Source organism: Phyllobates terribilis, unplaced genomic scaffold (genome assembly GCF_046119375.1).
Source record: "Phyllobates terribilis strain yellow unplaced genomic scaffold, ASM4611937v1 Scaffold_12__6_contigs__length_324123572, whole genome shotgun sequence".
In the NCBI taxonomy this organism is placed as follows: domain Eukaryota; kingdom Metazoa; phylum Chordata; class Amphibia; order Anura; family Dendrobatidae; genus Phyllobates; species Phyllobates terribilis.
The window spans coordinates 176,652,778-176,666,711 of NW_027362772.1; the positions used below are offsets into that span (position 1 = coordinate 176,652,778).

Consider the following 13,934-nt stretch of genomic DNA (forward strand, 5'->3'; position numbering starts at 1 on the left):
AACAAAGTGATGACGTCCAGAATGAAGGAAAAATTACAAAAAATACTATTTTCCTCAAAAGATAAAAGTGTTCAGTTCTCAAGTTTCTATCATTTTATTTCCTGTAGATAGTTATAATGATTAGGACTTTTACATTCTCTGTAAACAGTCAGTCCATATGCTTTGTTTATTTTCTGCTTAAAATTTAATGGGTGAAGAAAAAGACTTTTGCTGAAACCCGGGATTGAACCAGGGACCTTTAGATCTTCAGTCTAACGCTCTCCCAACTGAGCTATTTCAGCTGGACACATCTAGTTTGAGTAATGTTCAACACACTGCAAATGTCACAACTCCATGTATTTATTTTTACTTTGACTGGTTCTTGCAAGATTATCTATATTTGAAAGTCCCGCTATTTTGCAGTACATATTTAAGAACTTTCATTCACTCTTTGTGAATGAATAGAAAAAAACAGCAACTCTGCCATTTTTTTTTATATTTTCAATTTTACTCCATTCACCAGGGCAATTCTGACTGTGTCTTTGTAGGACAGGTGATGATTGAGCATAAAACACAATTTGTAAGCATAATGTTGCATCAAGCTTTATTTTTTCTTAGGTGCAAACAATTGGAGTGAAGAAAGGAGATGCAAATTTAGAGAAAATATTCTACTGATTGTTAATGTTGCAAGTGAAAACATTTGTCCCAAAATGTGGTGAAACTTTGATGTCAGTATCACATGCGCATTTCAGACTTGTTAAACTATGTTCATCTGCTCTTTTAGCTTTTGTTTATTAAGTATATTTATAGTCTATTGATGCCTGAGGTTGAAAAATCTGAAATTAGACTTACTGGTAATTCGGTTTCTAGGAATCTTCCACGACAGCACCTTAGGAGGTTCACTCTCCGCCCTAATAGGGACAGAGAACACATAGAGATGAAATAGTCCCTCCCATTTTCCTATCCACAGTATTTTTCTGGTGCCAAAACAACAACTAACATATGCACAAAGAAACTATTTGATGTTCCCAGAAGTCTTTTGTGAAAGCACAAATTCAGGACATTTAAGATTTGCCTCAAGAATCCCCAGGAATACTGACAAAGTGCCAACGTTGAGAATTGGTTTTGCTAAGGCCCATCACTTTTAGTTTTCGATTTGAGATTACCACCAATAGAGCGGACCACCAACTAGTCAGTAACAGGAGTGAAGCTGTACAATTTCTTGAAAGAAAATGCTAATTAGGGATGAGCAGTGTTCGAATCGAACTGTTCGCCAGTCTCAAATTCGAGCTGTTTTGGGCGGTGTTCAAGCCGTTCGACGAACACGAACGATTTGAAAAAAATCCGGATGTTCAAGGTTATGTTCGATAACTGTTCGTGCACTCAAATCGTAACTGGATTTTTTCACAGTAATGCTGAAAATCAATGTTAATACACAGTTTGAGTGTACATCGGGGTGGGGGGAGGGGCATGGGATGGATCTCTGCAGAAATTATGAAGATCTCCATTTTTTTTTCTCTTTCCCACATTTACAGTGGGGAGGTGCAGTCTGTCAGCCTTTCAGCAGCGCACACACGGAGCGAAGTGCTTTTTTTCACACAAGCAAGGGCATGTGTCATCGGCTGTGTATGTCACATGTCCTTGCCCTATAAGACCCAGCCATTTTCCCCGTCGCCACCATTTTCTCACTGCTGCAGCTGAGTGTTAGATGGCACCGCTGCTGCTGTGTGCGCGCTATACCGTATAACTGTGTGAATTGCAAGCGAATTTTATCTGAAATAGACAGCTAGCTTGGGAGTAGGGACTAGTTCTAATTGCAGCCATTTTGAGGGCTAGGTTACAGCATTTCCTACGACTTTTAGCAGGCAGGTCTGTGCTCTTAAATAGACAGACAGGTTGGGAGTAGTGACTAGTTTTAATTGCAGCCCTTTTGAGGGCTAGGTTACATCAGTTCCTATCACTTATTGCCAGGCAGGTCTGTTTTAGTGCTGTGCAAGTGTTTTTCACAGCATTTGGCTAAATCTAGCTAAGCAAATCCTTTTGGGCCTCTTGCAGTGTGTGTTAGTCAGTGGAGTAGCCTATCTGTGTTGCAAGCTACACCACCTGTGTACGTAATACAATTTTTTTACTGCACCTAGCCAAGTAAAACCTACTGGGCATATTAGCAGTGTGTGGTACTCATTCTATTAGGCCATCTATACTAAGCTCCACCAGCTTTCAAATTACTAATGATTTTTAGCTGCATCTTGCCTGTAAAATAATTTTGGGCATATTAGCAGTGTGCGGTACTCATTCTATTAGGCCATCTATTCTAAGCTCCACCAGCTTTCAAATTACTAAAAATTTTTAGCTGCATTTTGCCTGGAAAATAATTTTGGGCATAGTAGCAGTGCGTGGTACTCATTTTATTAGGCCATCTATACGAAGCTCCACCAGCTTTCAAATTACTAATAATTTTTAGCTGCATCTTCCCTGTAAAATAATTTTGGGTATATTAGCAGTGAGTGGTACTCATTCTATTAGGCCATATATACTAAGCTCCACCAGCTTTGAAATTAATAATAATTTTGAGCTGCATCTAGCCCGGAAAATAATTTTGGGCATAGTAGTAGTGTGTGGTACTCATTGTATTAGGCCATCTATACCAAGCTCCACCAGCTTTGAAATTAATAATAATTTTTAGCTGCATCTAGCCCGGAAAATAATTTTGGGCATAGTAGCAGTGTGTGGTACTCATTGTATTAGGCCATCTATACCAAGCTCCACCAGCTTTGAAATTAATAATAATTTTTAGCTGCATCTAGCTCGGAAAATAATTTTTCTTCCCAATAGTGGTAGCAATAGAAATATGGGGCGCGCGCCTGGCTAACAAAAATATACGCTTCATAACAAAAAACACCAGCCTAGCGCACTGCATTAATAAGATGGCATCATTGTCTCTGCCAGTGCTAGGCCTACTACGCTGCCTAGCATTCCTGTGCCTAAAACACAATGTATGGGTCCGCGCTAGCCACGATGCTGAGGGGTCTAAAGCTGCTGCTAATGCTTTATCATAATTCAGTTGGCAGATTTTCACAGAGCTCCTCCCAAACGCCCACCCATCGGGCAACAGTTGCCCACCCTCCCTATGGGATCTAGTGGTGAATAGTTGATGCCATTAATCAGAGTGTCAGTTGCCCCGTTGACGTGGCAAGCATACGGTAAGGCATGGGAAGAGTGGACACGACTAGTAGCAGGCAGACGGGTTAACCAATGTGAACAAGCCAGATTACAAGTCACCATAGATTTTCTCCACCAGCTAATGATGAGGGGCATATCAGGGGCTCTCAGCGCAGCGGTGTCTGACCGGAGTAGCATTTCACTTCCAACTACTGAATTGGGGAGATGTGACAAAGAGATTCATCATCAGACAATCCATAAAAGGGTGGAAAAGGGGTCAGCCAAGTCAGGAATGTAGACGTTCCGTCCCGTGTCACTAAAACTGATTTCTCACATCACATCCCTAACACCATTAAGATGCCACTCACAATTTGAAGCAACACTACTGTCTACTGCATTTGCGATCGCCTTCTTCGGGGCGCTATGCATAAGCGAATTAGTCACTCAATCCAAAATTATCACCAGTGCAGGCTTATTACACCAGGACGTAGTCATAGCCAATAATGCAATAGGTCTACGCATACGCCAATCGAAAACGGTTCCAGCGGGCAGGGGCACTTGGGTACTTCTACAACCCAAAAACGGTACAATGAGTCGGGTAACAATAGTAAAAACGTATATAACCATCATGTCACAAAGTAATTTCTTCCTATCACACATTGATGGAATGCCATTATCAAGATACCAGTTCCAAGCTATATTTAGTAAATGCCTGATATCGGCAGGGAACCACCCCAAAGATTACGGGACACACTCATTCCGCATAGGCGCGGCCATGGAAGCAGCAAGAGCAGGACTGTCAGAAACGGAAGTTCAGAGTATAGGGAGATGGCGATCCACGTGTTTGGTGAGATACATAAGACCGGACTTGTTATCCTAACATGGTTTGTTTCTTTTACAGGTGACGCTAAGCCAACAGTGTGGGTGATAGGCCACTCGTATATATATTGGGCAGAAAAAAGGGCGAAAGTCCGACCAGGCGGGAGGAAATTAGAGTTTCATAACACATATTTCAACTGGAGAGGTATTAGAGGCCTGCAATGGCCACAGGTACTAATGGAGGTAATCAAGGTAGGGAGAGAGGCAAGAGGTCCGGTCATCTTAGTTATACAGGCCGGGGGAAACGACCTAGGTCATCACAAGAGCGCATGACTAATGGCAATAATGAAACTAGACAATGAGCGCTTCAGAGAATATTTAAAAAAACTAACTATAGTATGGTTAGAGATTGTGCCGATAGCGGTATGGCAAGGTGCGCGAGACATCACGGCCATCGAACAGACAAGGCGGGTAATAAATATTCGGATGGCAAAATTTAGAAGAGACAGAGGCGGTGTAGTGATACGACACCGACAACTGGAAGGAGATAAAGCAGGCCTCATACAGTCCGACGGTGTTCACTTAATGGATATTGGAATGGACATATTCCTGTCAGGACTCTAGGACGGAGTGGAACAAGCATTAAGAGTGATGGATGGGGGTCAGAGTCCTGCATACGAGTACGCAGGATCCTCCGTGGCCTGGAAATAGAAAGGACATGTTGGAGAGCTACACTTGTTGGCCAACTTGCCGGTGTGGAGACAGAGGGCATGCTGCAACAAGCTGAATTATTTTAGAAATAAAATGCCTTTCTAATGTAATGAGTATAAAGAGTTAATAAAGCAGTGACCGATCCTCACCCATCCAGTTGTAAGAGTTACATTATTGTATTGTCAAGGAAAGGGGGGTGTTAGGGGGGCTGAGCATCTGGGTTTGGTTGGGGGTCCCCACAGTCTGCCTAGGCTAGATGCAGTTAAAAATTCTTATTAGATAAACAGGCGGTGTAGCTTGCTTCAGAGCTGGGCTACTACGCTGACTAGCAGACACTGAAGCTTTGGAGCAGACCTCTGAGTAAACAGCTCTTCAGACTCAACCATCTGTGTTACCCCAAGCCATAGTGTATGTAGTTTCTTATGGTTAAAAGTGGGGGGGGGAGCGACCCAACCCACCTGGAATTGATGATGCCAACGTCTCGTAAAACACAGCAAGGGGTCTCCATTTTTTCCAAAAATTGTGGCACAGACAACTCTAAAGTGGCATCAATTGCCGCAGAGTTGCTTAAAATGGTTGGTGAGGTGATTTTACCAAATCCTCAAGCTTTTAGTCTCCCCAGGATGACACAAGGGTAGAAAAGTCCTTGCGGATCCATGATTTGTTCATCTTTATGAATGTGAGTCTGTCTACATTCTCAGTGGCTTATCTGTCAGCACACCACCAGCAGTGCTGAACACACGTTCAGAGAGAACGCTGGCTGCAGGGCATGAAAAGATCTCCAAGGCGTAAGTGGCGAGCTCCGGACATTTTTCCATATTAGAAGCCCAAAATAAGCAAGGGTCCAGTGACACAGTCATGGCTTCGATATCCACTTGGAGATACTCCTGTACCATCCTCTCTAGGCATTGACTATGTGTCAGAATTCTTGTCTCCTGTGGCCTTGCAAAGGATGGTCTAAAAAAGTGGTGAAACGATTCCACAAAATTACTGTTACCAGCAGATACTGTGTTACTGTTACGGTTTGAGTGATGAAGACTTGACAGTCCCACGGCTGGCAAGTTTGAACTGTGATATTCAGTATGTGCACCACTGGTGTTTTGTGGAAAAGCACATGTAAGATTCTGCAACAGCCTCTGCTGATACTCCTGCATGCGTGAATCCCTTTATATGGCAGGAATTATTTCGGCAAATTTACTTTTGTACCGGGGATCTAAGAGTGTGGCAAACCAGTAGTCGGGATTACTTCGAATTCTAACAATCAGAGGGTCATGTTGCAGGTAGTGCAGCAAGAAGGCACTCATGTGTCTTGCGCATCCAGGAGGACCATGTCCTTGTTGTGTTGGTAGTAAGGTAACAATCATGCTTCCTTCCTCTGCCTTCGACCACCAACCTCGCACAACAGAAATGTGATAAGGGTCTACCTCATCTGATTAGTCTTCCATGCCCATCGCCAGTTCGTCCTCCACTTCTTCCTTGGGTCCTGCACCTTCCTCAACAGTTTGGCTCTACTGTGCGCCCTGGTTAATCCCTCTCCCCCACCCTCCCTTGCCTGCCGCCTTGGTGCTGCCGACCATCTGGACCTTGGAGATGTTATCCCTTCCGCATACGACTCCTCCTCTACTTCCTCCACCTCCTCTTGTCCCACCACCTAACTCCGAATTCTGTTTAACGTGTGCTCCAGCATGTAAATCACCGGAATAGTCATGCTGATAATGGCATCGTCAGCACTAAACATCTTCATGGCCATTTCAAAACTGTGCAGAAGGGTGCATAGGTCCCTGATCTGAACGTATTGCACCAGGGCTTGTCAGTGCTGCCACTGTTGCTGCAAGAGTTGAATTCCACCGTGTCGGCACATCGCATTTCAGCCGGTGAAATGGAAGGCCCAGCGACTTCTGTAGAGATGTAAGTCGTTGAGCTGCGGGATTCGAATGCAGAAGTGAGCACACAGCAACCGTGCCCTCTGCAGAAAGCCATCTATTCGGGGATAGTGGGCTAAAAATTGCTGGACAACCAGGTTCAACACGTGAGCCATACAAGGCACGTGTGTGACATTGCCCCGGCGAAGGGCCGCACCCAGGTTTGCAGCATTGTCGCACACGGCCTTCCCTGGTTTCAGGTCCAGTGGAGACAACCATTCATGAAACTGGGTCTCCAGAGCTGACCACATTTCCTCAGCTGTGTGACTCACATTATCCAGACATTTCAAAGTAAACACCGCCTGATGCCTTTGAGCCCTGCTGCCAGCATAGTAAGGAGGTGTGCAGGATTCCTTCTGCGCTGATAGAAAGCGGGTGGCATTACCAGACAGGCTTTGGCTGCAGGTGGAGGACCGAGAGGAGGTTGAGGAGGCAGATGCAGTGGAGGAACTTCGAGATAAAGAGGATTGACGCACAACTCGTGGGGATGGCAAGACTTGGACAGCAGCCCCTTGTCCTGCTGTCACCATAGTTACCCAGTGCCCAGTCAGCGACATGTAACGCCCCTGTGCATGCCTACTCGTCCAAGTGTCTGTGGTGAAATGCACCCTGTCACACACAGAGCTTCTCAAAGAAGCGGTGATGTTGTGTGTGACATGCTGGTGTAGCGCAGGCACACCTTTCTTTGAGAAGTAGTGCCGACTGGGGATCTGGTACTGGGGCACTGCGACGGACATAAAGTTTCGAAAATCCTCTGTGTCCACCAGGCGGAAAGGCAGCATTTCTGTAGCCAACAGATTGCAGATGGTGAAATTCAATCTCTTAGCTTTGTCATGGCTAGGAGGAAATGGTATTTTACTTATCCACATGTGAGGGATCGAGGGCTGGCTGTTGTGCTTAGACGGGGTTGAGTAGGGTGTCACTGGCAAACTGCCGGTGTGTGAGGAAGATGCAGGCGGAAAAGTTAGGTTGCCTTGATCCAAAGGTGGTGCTCTCGATGTCGGAGAGCGCTCAACACCAGCTGGTGTTTCCACTTCCAAATGAAATGATGACCTGCCAATCACACTGGCTGTTGGGGGTAAAGAGGTGGCAGGTCTGCATCCAAAAACATGTGTGACTGCTGTCCCCCCAGTCACAATGGATGAAGAGGCCGCGGATGCACAAGATGGGGCAGACGGTGGTTGGCCCGGCCCGCTAGGCCGCATTGTAGCACAGTGAGCTTCCCACTGCAAGTTATGCTTCATATCCATGTGACGGTTCATGCATGAAGTACTCAAACTATGGATTTTTTGGCCTCTACTTAGCTTTTGGTGACAAATATTACAGATGACACGAGTTGGGTCATCCTTATTGATCTGAAAAAATGCCCAGGCTATGAAAGGCTTAGAGCCCATGCGACCTGAATAGCCACCACGACTCGTGGTCAGAGGCAGAGTTGTGGTTGAGGATGCAGTTGTTGACGTGCTTCCAGTACTCTGTCTCTGTCCAGGAAGGTGCAACATAACCTCGTCATCAATAGCAACCTCCTCCACCTCCTCTGCAGACTTCATCGACTGGCTGACTGTGGGTTGACAGTAAGTGGGATCTCCAACCTCGTCATCATCACCTTGTGTGTTCTCACACCCGTCGTCCTCAGAGCCAACCTCTTCCTGCCCTGACCGAAAAGTCAAGTTGTCGCTCCAATCAGGTATTTGAGTCTCATCATCGTCTTCATCATTGTCTCCACCAACAGGAGTTACAGTTTGGGAACGAGGGTCTACATTATGCTCAGAACCTTCTTCATCTGGTCCTGGATCCGACTCATAAAGATTCTGGGCATCAGTGCAGATCATTTCCTTGTCTGGATTAACAGAAGCTCTGGAGCAGACCTCCGTTTCCCAGGCTATAGTATGAGTAAACAGCTGTGCAGACTCAACCATTGGTGTTACCCCATACTCAGACGGGCAGCTGGAGACTTGGGAGCTGTGAGGAAGCAAGTGTTATGATCTGCTACAAGAGCTAAGGAAAGATAGGAAATCTGTCCCTACAATAGGACTAAACTGACTCCCTATGATGCAGTGGTCAACCTGTTCCTTGTGAACAGACCTGCCTTCGTCCTAGGCTAGTCTGAACGCAGACCTATAGATATAAGGAAGGGATCCCTACAAGAACTAAGGACTGGGATTAAGTTGGACACCTCCTAGCAGAAGTTATAGAGGAGCAAAAGACAAAGAGACAAAAGTACTTAGAAGTTCAAGGACCAAGCAAACTATAGAGAAATGTACAAAAGCACCTGGCTAGATTAAGAGTCAAGTAACACTGAAGTCCAGCAAAGCCAGAAGGGCGGAGCTGGAATAAATAGGCAGATAGTCATGTGACCACAAAATAGAAGAAAACTAACAGGAGGGTTCTAACAGTACCCCCGCTTCTATGAGGATCCTCAGGATCCTCCAGGCCCTGGCCTATCAGGAAACTTCCTGTGAAACGCTCTGATAAGTCTAGGAGCTGAGACATCATTCGCCCTTACCCAGGAGTAATCCTCGGGACCGAAACCTTTCCAAGCGACGAGATACTGCAATCTGCCTCTATGCCTTCTGGAATTCAGAATGCGAGAAATTTCATATTCACCATCCTCCACCACTGGAGGAACTGTGACAGTGGCATCCCTATCCGATACATCAGCTTTTTTCAATAGGGAAACATGAAACACAGGATTAATCTTCCAGGAGGTGGGAACCTCCAACCTAACAGCAGACTGGTTAACTACCTGAAGCACCTTAAATGGCCCAACAAACTTCGGACCCAATTTCTTAGAAGGAATCCTCAACCGCAGATTCTTTGAGGACAACCAAACCATGTCACCAACGGTAAACAAAACCTCGTGACATTTCCTATTAAAATACTTCTTGGACTTTTTGTTAGCCTCTTGAAGGTTACGACGTACATCAGTCCAAACTCTCTCCAAATCAATGGAAAAATCTTTCTTTCTGTCTGTCCATTAGACTCAGGATGATACCCAGAAGAAAATGACAAATGGACTCCCAACCTGTCACAAAAGGCATGTGACTCGCCCCCTGGGCCAGTGCTGTAGTGCGGCGCGCGTGCGCGCGGGGGATACCCGGAGCCGGATCCGATGGGGGAAGTAGTCTTCTTGTGGCGGTGACCCGGTCCGTGCCCAGGGTGGTCAAACTAAGTGGCAGTTATTGGTATGATGGTATTAGTGTCCGACTACGCCACCCGTTGATTTGCGGTCGCAAGGCCGCCACTGCAAAACAGTCCGCTGAGGCCGATGGTATATATGTGCAGCTATGGTGGTATAACCCCCAACGGGAGAGGTATAGCCTCAGGGCAGCTGGTGCGGGTGAAGGGAGTGATAGTAAGAGCGTCCCGGTACCTATGGTGCTGGTGGTGCGATGGAACACAGAGACTGATTGCAGTTTTCAATGCTTTACTCACAGTTGTTATTAACGTCAGTCCTGCAGGTGATGACGACCCGAGCCATGCTGCGTCCACCAGGTACGGGGCTCGACCAACCCCCAGGCAGTTCCAGAGTGTGACCTTGAACTCCTTTCCCCGTTCCTTTCTCTGGCCGTCCCCACTAGGGACCCACCCATGTCCAGCTTCCTCGGGCCTTCTGGTGGCGAAACCTTTCTCCGGTCTCCCTGACCCTATGTGGCGTGCCTTCGTGGTGGGTGTAGTGAGTGGTCGCGCCAAGACGTGGCCACGACCTCCGGTTCCTGGCTGAGGATAAGTGGCCTCCACCAGTTTGGGATCCGGTACCCTGATCTGCCAACCCTTCACCCGCTGACTCCTAGCGTGTTCGGGTTCCTTCTTGCTTCATGTCTCTGGGCCTTTCCTTATGTTTCATTCTTTCCTTGCTTCTTGTTCCTTTCTTCTTCACTCTTGCTCCCTCCAGGGGCAGCACCCAGACAGGGCTGCTGCTCCCTGTCACTCCTCTTCTCACTCTTCTTCTGTCTGACTGAACTGAACTCCTAAGATGGTGCCCACCTTTTATACTCCCTCTGACACCCGAGCCCAGGTGACTAGCAACCAATGGGCTCCTTCCTATGCCCAGAAACCCACTCCCATCTGCCCCTACACCACTGGGATATTCCTCCCCCCCTCCCCACTCCAGCCAGGAACAGAAGCTGTCGTACCTGCACATCTTTCTAGTGGGAGTACCGTCGGTCTGTTCCTCGGAAATGGGGTGTGTGTGGTGCATGCAGCTAACTGAGTTCTAGTCCACACTCCATCCTTACCCGGGAGTGGAATACCACACCTCTAGTTCGAGGTGCAATACCCCTGTAGCAGCCGAGCCCTCGGGTGCTACATTCCCCCCTGGTAAATCACAACACGTCCTCGGGCTGAAATAGAGCAAAACAATTAGACATACAAAAATTTTAAAGTGCACTCACATATAAGACGTTAACCAAAAACTCATCCCTTTATGGGAGGTACTCTTTTCTTCTTTCTCTTAACGTTACTGATATCAACGCTTTTGCTAATGCCACGGGAACTCTTTTGTAGAAAACACGATATATAAAACTTCAGCATCGTTACTTTTAGCAGCATTATAAAACTTTCACATTTAGACATTTTTCATATAAAACATTTTCAACATTCTTGACTTCTTGGGATCTGGCCGCTGTGCAACTCACGACCTGATAAAGTGCAACAGTCACTGTATCTTGAGGTTGGGAAGGGTTCTTACAAAACCAATAGGGGGCGCTTTAGGAAGCGCAACTAAGTACATGGTCGGCCGCTCTCAGTCCTCAGCCAGGTAGAGGGAAAGGATGACCGCTCTCAGTCCTCGGTCAGGTTAGGGATTAGGGCAAACAGGCAACAGTTCTCTTTCTGTCCCAACGGGGACCACACTCTTTGTGGAAACAGTCCCACAACAGTCCTTATACCCGATCGGGTAACTATTTACATCTCCTCTTTTACCGTTTACGATTTACGGTGTCCTCCACATGCTCCTTTCTCTTCCTCAGGTTCAGACCCGTCTGGGCCCTCTTTCTTCTCCTCCTGGTACGATAACTCCTCCTCCTCCTTGACCCGGTGGACATGAAGGGCGTACCATCCCTTCACTCCCTTATGCCTGGTATAGGTGACGGTATCTCCAGGCACCAGGTCCCGTCCACTGTGCCCCTCTGGTAGGTGGGACTCTACATCGCTTCTGTTTACAAACACCTGGCTCATGGTCTTCGGGTCTTAGATGATGCCCCAGCCACATGCCATGTGAAACTTAACAACAGTCCCGGTGACTCGGGGACCGTGAGCTGTATGGGGGGTCCTGGCGGGCCCTTGTCTTCTGCTCCACGTTTTTAATGTGGAGCCACTCCTCCTTCACTCTCCTCTCTCTCCGCTCCCGCTCAACCGTTGCCAGTTGTTGGTGGCAGGTCTCATAGCGCCGGACGGCGCCCGCCCGGGTCTCCTGAGTGAACCCCATCAGGTCTTCTCCAGTGGGGTCCCCCTCGAATTGGCGTCTTCCAGCGGGGGGTGAAGAGAGGTCCACGGGCTCCGGAGCTGGGATTAACGGTTCATCTGGGGCCCTTGCTCCTACGGGGTGACTCTTCCTGGAGCGGGGGTTGGTGTATTCAGGCGGCCAGACGAATGGTGTCCCCTCCGGGCAGGTGTGCTGCTCATACAGGTCGTTCCCCAATGGTGGTACGACTGGGGGCCCCGGCTGGGTTGCAGCGCCCGCGGGCACTCGGCCTTTTAACCTGGCCGGTGACTTTCTGATCATGCCCGATGTTGGGGAGCACGGTCCAGGGCGAGGCTCCGCTGCAGAGCTTGCTGCTGGAGGGCTGACTGCTGGTGATGGAGGCACGGCGGGTGGCGCGGCACCCAGAGCTTCGGTTTCCGCGGCGGGAGGTAGGGGCAGGTCCGCGGCCTCAGGGCCCGGAGTAACGGCGTCCCCCTTACTTGTCGTTGCGGCCTCCCCCGCGGCGTCGTCCTCGGACTCCGATCCGCTTCTGCTGCCTCTCGGGATGGACGCGGTGCTGGATGGTGGCTGCGGCAGTGAAGCTCTCCTCCGTATCCGACATCCTCCTCCCACCTAGTGGACCGTGGCCTACCTTGCGATGATCCTCTTCCGTAGGCCGCGGCTCCGCAGTGGATCGTCAGGGTTGAGGACCTTCCGTCGCGCTCCTGTGACGTCGGCGTCGCTGGGCTCCCTCCAGGACCTGACGCAACGTCCGGACGTGAGGCGGGGCTTCAATTCTCGCGGGCTTTCGGAGTCCACGCCCCTCTTCTTCCCGCGCGGCGTCCTCAAGATGGCGTCCAATAGAGGGAAAGCTCCACGGATGGCGGGAAGAAGGCAGAAGATGGCGTCGGATGGCGGGAATCGGCTCCAGATGGCGGGAAACGACTTCGGACGGTGGAAAACTTCACCACAGGTAAGTATAAAAGTCTCTTTTTTCAGGCACGCAGTACCCGGTGGTTGCGGGCACGAGATCCTGCCGACTACGCCAAAGTTGACTCGCCCCCTGGGCCAGTGCTGTAGTGCGGCGCGCGTGCGCGCGGGGGATACCCGGAGCCGGATCCGATGGGGGAAGTAGTCTTCTTGTGGCGGTGACCCGGTCCGTGCCCAGGGTGGTCAAACTAAGTGGCAGTTATTGGTATGATGGTATTAGTGTCCGACTACGCCACCCGTTGATTTGCGGTCGCAAGGCCGCCACTGCAAAACAGTCCGCTGAGGCCGATGGTATATATGTGCAGCTATTTTGGTATAACCCCCAACGGGAGAGGTATAGCCTCAGGGCAGCTGGTGCGGGTGAAGGGAGTGATAGTAAGAGCGTCCCGGTACCTATGGTGCTGGTGGTGCGATGGAACACAGAGACTGATTGCAGTTTTCAATGCTTTACTCACAGTTGTTATTAACGTCAGTCCTGCAGGTGATGACGACCCGAGCCATGCTGCGTCCACCAGGTACGGGGCTCGACCAACCCCCAGGCAGTTCCAGAGTGTCACCTTGAACTCCTTTCCCCGTTCCTTTCTCTGGCCGTCCCCACTAGGGACCCACCCATGTCCAGCTTCCTCGGGCCTTCTGGTGGCGAAACCTTTCTCCGGTCTCCCTGACCGTATGTGGCGTGCCTTCGTGGTGGGTGTAGTGAGAGGTCGCGCCAAGACGTGGCCACGACCTCCGGTTCCTGGCTGAGGATAAGTGGCCTCCACCAGTTTGGGATCCGGTACCCTGATCTGCCAACCCTTCACCCGCTGACTCCTAGCGTGTTCGGGTTCCTTCTTGCTTCATGTCTCTGGGCCTTTCCTTATGTTTCATTCTTTCCTTGCTTCTTGTTCCTTTCTTCTTCACTCTTGCTCCCTCCAGGGGCAGCACCCAGACAGGGCTGCTGCTCCCTGTCA

At 49.0% G+C, this 13,934-nt stretch overlaps 1 non-coding gene across 1 annotated transcript; it reads right to left on the reverse strand.

The window, feature by feature from the left end:
* Nucleotides 1–208: 208 nt before the first annotated feature.
* TRNAF-GAA (transfer RNA phenylalanine (anticodon GAA)) lies at nt 209–281 on the reverse strand. Its single transcript has one exon. It is a non-coding gene; the product is annotated as a tRNA-Phe (tRNA).
* Between the last annotated feature and the right edge of the window lie 13,653 nt (nt 282–13,934).